The sequence below is a fragment of the Eumetopias jubatus genome, unplaced genomic scaffold (genome assembly GCF_037043125.1).
Source record: "Eumetopias jubatus isolate StellerSeaLion01/CBP00866 unplaced genomic scaffold, mEumJub1_p1.0 scaffold_9, whole genome shotgun sequence".
NCBI lineage: Eukaryota > Metazoa > Chordata > Mammalia > Carnivora > Otariidae > Eumetopias > Eumetopias jubatus.
This window is the reverse complement of record NW_028274815.1, coordinates 96,426,914-96,434,652: the sequence shown is the minus strand read 5'-3', so window position 1 is coordinate 96,434,652 and position 7,739 is coordinate 96,426,914.

Here is a 7,739-nt window from a genome sequence, read left to right as displayed (position 1 = left end):
AGAAACTTAGCTCAGTTAAATTAAGTAGTAGAAGACTTTATTGATTGGGTATTAAGTAGCTGATAAAATTTAGAGAAAGGCTATGGAACCATGATCAGAAAATGGAAAGAAACTAATAGAACTGAGAAGGTTAGACCCTTAGCCACAATTACATCAAAGGAGTAGCCAGGATGGGATGAGATGTGGGTCTTGAATGTTGGACCTGACACCACCACCTTTGCCATCTGTGTGGACGCATGCAGGAGCTGATGCCACTGCTGTCTACTCTAGAACTCTGGGTGCTGAATGCCAGAGCTTTCTTTTCTGGAATTTCCACTGGCACTGGAATAACATGGAACCCTGCCCCACCCTTTCACCTAATAATGGCTTCTAAGGAATCCCTGCCTCCTTGAGCCCCCATCTCCAGACCATAGAACTGGATTTTCTGAGGTCAGGTCCACATATCACTTACCACAGAGAGTGCTTACCTGGTTTTCTGTAATTTACCTCCTAGGAGACAAGTGTTATCATACAGTATGGATTTCCATACAGAATGTGGTGTGCAGATGCTTGCCAGAGCAAGGCACTCCACCACCCAGCACTGTCACCCTGACGGGCCTTGTTCAAGAACGGGGAGCTGTGAGTATGCTACACATGCCTGACTCCATTTAACAGGCACCACCCGCATCAAGGCTTTCATTAACTGTCCTCAGATGTCCAGTGAGGACTTTCCCTCAACAGCCAGCTGAACCCCAAGTACCTGCTAATCAGGACTGATGACTGCTTGTGCCCAAGGCTTTGGTTGGTCTTCAGCCATCCGCATGGATCCCTCTCCACCTGTAAATCCAAGATTTGGCAGTGGGGCTCAGAAGTCTTGAAGAAATGGTGGAGATGGGGGGCACCTGGGTGGCTCAGTCATTAAGCATCTGCCTTCGTCTCAGGTCATGATCCCAGGGTCCTGGAATGGAGCCCATATCAGGCTCCCTGTTCAGTGGGAAGTCTGCTTTTCCCTCTTCCCCTCTCCTTGCTTGTGTTCCTGTTCTCGCTATCTCTCTCTCTGTCAAATAAATAAATAAATAAATAAATAATCTTAAAAAAAAAGAAAGAAATTGTGGAGATGGGAAGGCAAATCTCTATTACCTGAACTGGGGACATTTGCCTGAACATACTAGCTAAATTCGTTAAACTTTAATGATAGGTGATATTGAACATACAAGGGCCTTCAATCTGTGGATAATTCTGCTCCTTCTATACCCTGATCCATATACCCCAGGTATCATATCATATCATTTCATTTGTAAATAATACAGTATATATCCGTGACATTGAAGGGGACACAGTATGCCCAAGACCACCCTCACTTTGGACACCCACTGCAAAATTAGAGAGGGTACTGGTTTATTATAGGCAAAGGATTAAAATCAGCCAAGGGTAGAATTACATAGATCAGGGTCCAGGAGAGTTCCAAACATGGAGCTTCCAGTTGTCTTCCCCATGGAGTCATGGACAGCCTTATTTTCCTGGCATTGATGTGTGACAATATGCACAGAGTCCTAGCAACCAGGAAGTTCACTTGAGCCTTGGAGTCCAGAATCTTTACCGGGGCCCCCTGGTTAACTGCCCATATGGTTGACCTCAGTCTTCAGCCCCTTGGGAGACTGAGTTGATGCCGCATGCCTCAAAGCCCCATCATAATTCATATTGTTAGACTTGTTGGTATGGCCAGCCCCAACCCTAAACAAAGACCCTCCTATTAAGCATGACATTCCAAGGGTTGAAAGATTACTTTTCAGAAGCTGAGGGCAAAAGCCAGATTTCTCTTAAGGCAAGGTTAAATTCCTGATTACACAGTATTTCTGAATAAATAAAACTTGTAAAAAAACACATAACTACTATACAATTATTGCACCTAAGAAATGTCCAATAATTCCTTAATAGCATCAAATATGTAGTCAGTATTCAGATTTCCCTTTATTTCATGAGTTATAATTTTTAACAATTTTTTTTTGGTTTGAATTAGGATCCAAATAAGGTCTACATGCTGGTTGATAGGTATTTATTTATTTATTTATTTATTTATTTATTTATTTATTTATAAAGATTTTATTTATTTGAGAGAGAGAGAGTGCGCACACACATGTGAGTTGGGGGGTAGGGAAGGCCAGAGGGAGAAGCAGATTCCCTGCTGAGTGGGTAGCCCAACTTGGGACTCAATCCCAGGACCCTGAGATCAGGACCTGAGTCAAAGGCAGCTGTTTAACCTACTGATCTACCCAGGCACCCCCTGGTTGATAGGTATTTAAAGCCTCTTATTCTATAGGTTTTCCCTCCATACTCTTTCCTTGTAATTTATTTGTGAAGAAACTAGTTGTTGACCCTGTAGGATTTGGCACATTCTGGATTTCACTGACTGTTACCCATGATGCTGATTGACATGTTTCTCTGTCTCCTGTATTCCTTGTAAATTGGCTGTTGAGTCTAGAGGTTCAATCAGATTCAAGTTCGACTGTTTTTGGCAAGACTATTTCACGTATGGTGATGTGCTCGTTATCTGGCACCTCTGTTTTTGTGATATTGGTAGCCACTGATGGTCATTGTTTAGATCCATTAGTTCATTATGGGTTAAGAGATGCACCAGCTCCAAGGAACGCTGAGTTGGGTCAGTGATCAAATAAAGCTTGCCACTCCTTCCCACCCTCACGTTTTTGCTCCTATCACTTAGGTGTGGAAGGAGACTGTGTTTCTGCCACCAAGGTGCTCCTTACCAATTTACTGGGGGCAATGATGAATTCAGTTTTATCTCTTCACTCCTTGGGGACACTTTCTATCTTTGCTGGTCCATAAGCACCTTGACTGCTGCTGAGATGGTGACTCCATCTAGTTACCCTTCAGGCAGGAGGGCAATGGCTTGCAGACCTCCATCTCTGTTCTTTCTTCCCCCAGTACTTATTCCTTTGCCTGTCTTCCTCAGAGAAATGCCTCGTGGGTCAGCCTTAGTGTGTGTAACCTCATTATAAGAAGGGTTATGAAGATGCTCTCTCAGGGCAGTATAGGAGAAAAGAGTGGGCTCCACCCCCCGCTCCCTGCACAAGGGCCATGCACTCAAGCCTTCAGAAGAGGGCTATGGCTGCCCTCTCTCCCAACCTTCCTCCTGTCCCTGCAGTCACACAGCTCAGACCTTAGAGCTCTGTGTCCCATTTCCTTCCCTTGGGAAATCCCATCTCTGTGTAAGGGTCTCTTATGACTTGCAAATTCAAGTTTCATCATGTACAGATGTGGCTTCTCTTTGGCCCGAGCACTGTTCACTTTATAAGGGAGAACGTGGGCAGGGCCAGACTGGAGGGGTGGTACCTCTGCCACCAATTTTATAACCCCCCACAGATTTCCTCACTAGTTACTTAAGATGAAAGCTCACTAACCAAGATGGGCACTATTTTTTGCCCAGTTACAGCAAAGTCTAGTCTCTTGCAAAGAATGGTGCTCCTCCCTCCTTACCAATATCCCCAGCATTACTGGGTTAAGGATCATTTGACCCCTTTTCTGAGCCTGGCTTACATTGTACGTACATCCAAACAACCACAGCAGTCCCTTCTTATCCACGTGAGATCTATAGCTCCAACCTCAGTGAGCTTCTTTCCCCCTGGCAGAAAGAATGGAGGTCTGCCTACCTCCACCATCCTGCTGCTGTAGAGTTAAAAAACCTGACAGAGAGAGCTTAAGTGACTTGCCCAAGGTAACACAGCTGGTAAATGGTGAAGCCAGAATTTAAACTCAGGTTTGTTTCTTTCCAAAGTCCATACTCTTTTCACTCCAACCTTTTATGCAATGACCTGTAATTAAGAAGGATAAGGGGCTTGCAGGTCAAAATCTTTGACTTAGTGGGGTTTTTAAAATATTATTTATTTATTTATTTATTTATGTATTTATTTGAAAGAGAGAGTGAGAGAGAGAGTGCAAGCATGAGCGGGGACAGGGTGGGTGGGCAGAGGGAGAAGCAAACTCCCTGCTTAGCAGGGAGCCCAATGTGGGACTTGATCCCAGGACCCTGGGATCATGACCTGAGCGAAGGCAGCTACTAAACTGACTGAGCCACCCAGACACCATGTTTTGTTTTTGTTTGTTTGTTTTAATGTCTAATTAAAAGGCAGGCTGAGGGCACAAGTGGCCTGGGTGAAATGAAACAGAGGACTGAACTTGATGCTGCCTAGGGGACTTCTCCAGCTGAGTGAGCAATGAAAGGAGGGGCAGTGATGCAGGGCAGAGTGACAGCTGTGAAGCTTTCAAGGCACACGCAGCAGTTAGGGCAGAGGGAGGGTGAAGGTTGTACTCAGCTGGAGTCTGGTGAAAGATACATTTTTAAAATTGTAGCCTGGAAAAACTGGAAAAACTGAAAACTGGAAATTCAGAATTACCTACAGGTGGCTGTTTCTGTGGCATCAAGTGACAAAATGAAAAAGAGTGCAGATGGGCATCAGACTGATTTAGCTGTGTTGACAGGATGCTAATCTTGAGAACCACTGGACACTCTGGGCTTTAGGAAAATGTACTTAAACATTGAAACACACTCGGCTGCATGCGTCTTGGTTACTGGTCTCCCAACTTGGGGACTAGCCATCATAGTGGGGACCTGACTAGCCTGACTGCCACCAGACTTTATGGCCATGTCCTGAGGGGAGCAAAGCACCTGAGGGTGGATAGAGCCGCTGCCTCTGGGCAGGTGTGAGCAGGTGGAGATGACCAGCTGTTGGGGAGACCACCTGAATTATCTGCACACTTACAGCTCTCCTGTAGCACTGCATGGTTGAAGAATCAGTCAATGTGTTTGTGTTTGTGCTCAGAAATGCTATATTTATCAAAATAAAAATATTGAGGGGAATAAATCATTCTTTCCATGGTAAAATAATCAGGGTCTTTGGTCCAAACTTCATTGCCATCAATATGCTTCTGGGAGAGGGGCTCCTGGGTGGCTCAGTCGGTTAAGTGTCTGACTCTTGATTTTGGCTCAGGTCATGATCTCAGGGTTGTGAGATTGAGCCCCATACTGAGCCCAGCACTGAGCCCCCCCACATTGGGTTCCACTCTGGGTGTGGAGCCTGCTTAAGATTCTCTCTCTCTCTCCTTCTGCCCCTCTCCCCACTTAAAAATATGCTCCTAGGAGAATAATGCTTTGAAAGTAAAAATCAGTAAGATTTTTATTTCTATCTTTGTATATTACCCAGTAGCCATTTTGCAAAAACAGCCAGGTGAAAGGGGAAGGAGAGACGCCCTTCCAGGAGGCAGGCTTTGATGTAAGGATGTCCTGGCTGACAGGAAGTAGAAATGGAGGCTCCCCAGGGACCTGTGGGAAGAAGAGGTGGTGACAGGGAAGATAGTGAGATATATATATCCTGACCCTCCTCCTGCCCTAGGTCAGGTGGCCACTTAGAAGGAGAGGGACATTGGCCATGTTTCTCACTTGGAGTGTTAGGTCTTCTGAATAAGCCAAGGGGGAGAAGAGAATTTGAGTTTGCACTTCCAGGAGCCCTTGGTTCCCATGTGGCAGGGTTAGGATCCAGACAGATCCCTCGGCTTCCGAGTGTGGAGAATCAGCAATGAATCCTTGGGGAAGCTGACAGAGGAGTTGCCATGTTGGGGCAAAGTGACCAGTGGACAAGAGCCACAGGGAAGGCCACCTAGGCTGGTGACTTAATGTGACTTCCAAACAGATTTCTGAACCAGAGAGGGCTGGGCTGGGAGACCAATCAACAGGAGAGGACGCCAGGCTCTGACAGGGCTCAGGAGCTGGATGGAGAGTTTGTGGGCCAAAGTTTCAGGCTCCAGTGCAAACAGGGTGTTTAGAGAACAGATGGAGTAGGAACCTTTCCAAGGAGGGCAGAGGAGCCACAGATCCCCACTCTTCCCTCAGCGGGAAGCCCCTGCCTGAAACACCACTCAAATGCCTTGGAAGAGCAGAGAATGAGTGGACTACACATTCACCTGAAACACACTGAGTTAACTGAGGAGAATTTTCACTGGATTGGTTCAAGCTGAGTGCACCAGGTTAGCCTAAACATAATGTGGCCCAGACCTGGTTGGATGGAGTGGTAGGTTCATGTGGAAGCTGCCTTTCCTTTGAATGTGAACTTGTAGCTTTGTTGCATGGGAAAGCAAGTGGTGAGATGTAAGTATTCCTGCTCTCTGGGTTGAATTCTTGGATAGGTTGAAGGCACAACTGAAAACTGAGGACATTTGCCTCATTTCCCTTTGGAAATATGGAAGGAGGCCGTTTCCCAGGCAGCTACTGCACTCACAACAGCAAAGATCCAGAGGCATGATGAGACAGAAAGAGAGTATGCACTCTTAAGGTATGCACTCAGTTCAGCTTCAAGACTCTCCTTGCCTTCCCTGTGGCAAGGATGTGATGCACTAGCTCCACATCTGGTGGAAGGATGTGGAAAGAAGTTGACAGTGCCAGCAATGAATTTACATGGGGATCACTGTGGCGAGAATAAAGCGACCCAGTAACTGAATGCCAATCTCAGAAGAGGCATCGGTCATTCTATCCACATCCTGTTGGCTAGAACTAGTCACATGGCCAGACTTGGCTGCAAGGGAGTCTGGGAAATGCAGTCTTCCTGTGTGCCCTGGAGATAAATGAAATGCTCAGTGAATACATAGCATTACTTTGGCTACACAGGCAAACTTCAGGGAGACATGTAGTGCCAGGGAGATCCCAGACTGGGCATGGTAAGTACAGAAGCTCACCTAGCCTTCAGATTCAGCCAATGTAGTCCTCAGAAGGGATATCCCCAGGGAAGATGCTGTCAAGCCCGCAGGCAAGGGGCTCCAAAGAACAACAGCACAAGGATCTCCTACAGCAGCTTTCCCAAGGACAAGATAAGGATTTCCTTGTTCCTAGGTGCCATAGTAGGGAAGAGAAGGAGGAGGGGCAGAATTTGGAAGACACAAGCATTTATTTGAAAGAGGCTGTTATAAACTCCTTAAACTCAAAGAGAAAATTATTATTGATTGTCAAAATTGGTTCCAGTTTACCCTGAAGGGTAGGGACAGGGAGTTTCCCCAGGGAGATTAAATCTTGCATTGTTAATAAGGGAGACACACTTTCTAACCCACCTGAATGTGGAGTCTCTTAAATTGTGGTCTTGCCTAATGTTTTCTTTAGCTGAGCTCACAATCCACACCAAGAAATGCATCTCACACAGTGTCTTGACTAGCTTAAGGTATGCACTCACTGAGCAGCTTTTCTTTAAAACTCTTCCTGGTTCTGATGTGGGCTTCTTAGAACAGGACCCCTTTGTCCCTGAGCTTTGCCAATGATCACAGATTGACTCTGCTTGGAGGCAGGAGGGTGGACCAGATGTCTTTAGTTGTTTGGGTTTTGTTCGTTTGTTTTTTAAGATTTTATTTATTTATTTGAGAGAGTGTGAGCGAGGAAGAGAAAGAGAGAGCATGAGCGGCAGAGAGAGAGGGAGAAGCAGGCTCTCCACTGAGCAGGGATCCTCACGCTTGGCTCGATCCCAGGACCCTGAGATCATGACCTGAGCTGAAGGCAGATGCTTAACTGACTAAGCCACCCAGGTGCCCCTAGATGTCTTTAGTTTAATGAGTCTATGGTGGTCACCCAGGCCGCCTTCAAAAAGAATTGACCTTTAGTATGAGTTTAACTACCGCAAGCTGAAAATTTCATGCCCATAACCAGCAAGTGTATGTTTTTTAAATTTTTTATTGTTATGTTAATCACCATACATTACATCATTAGT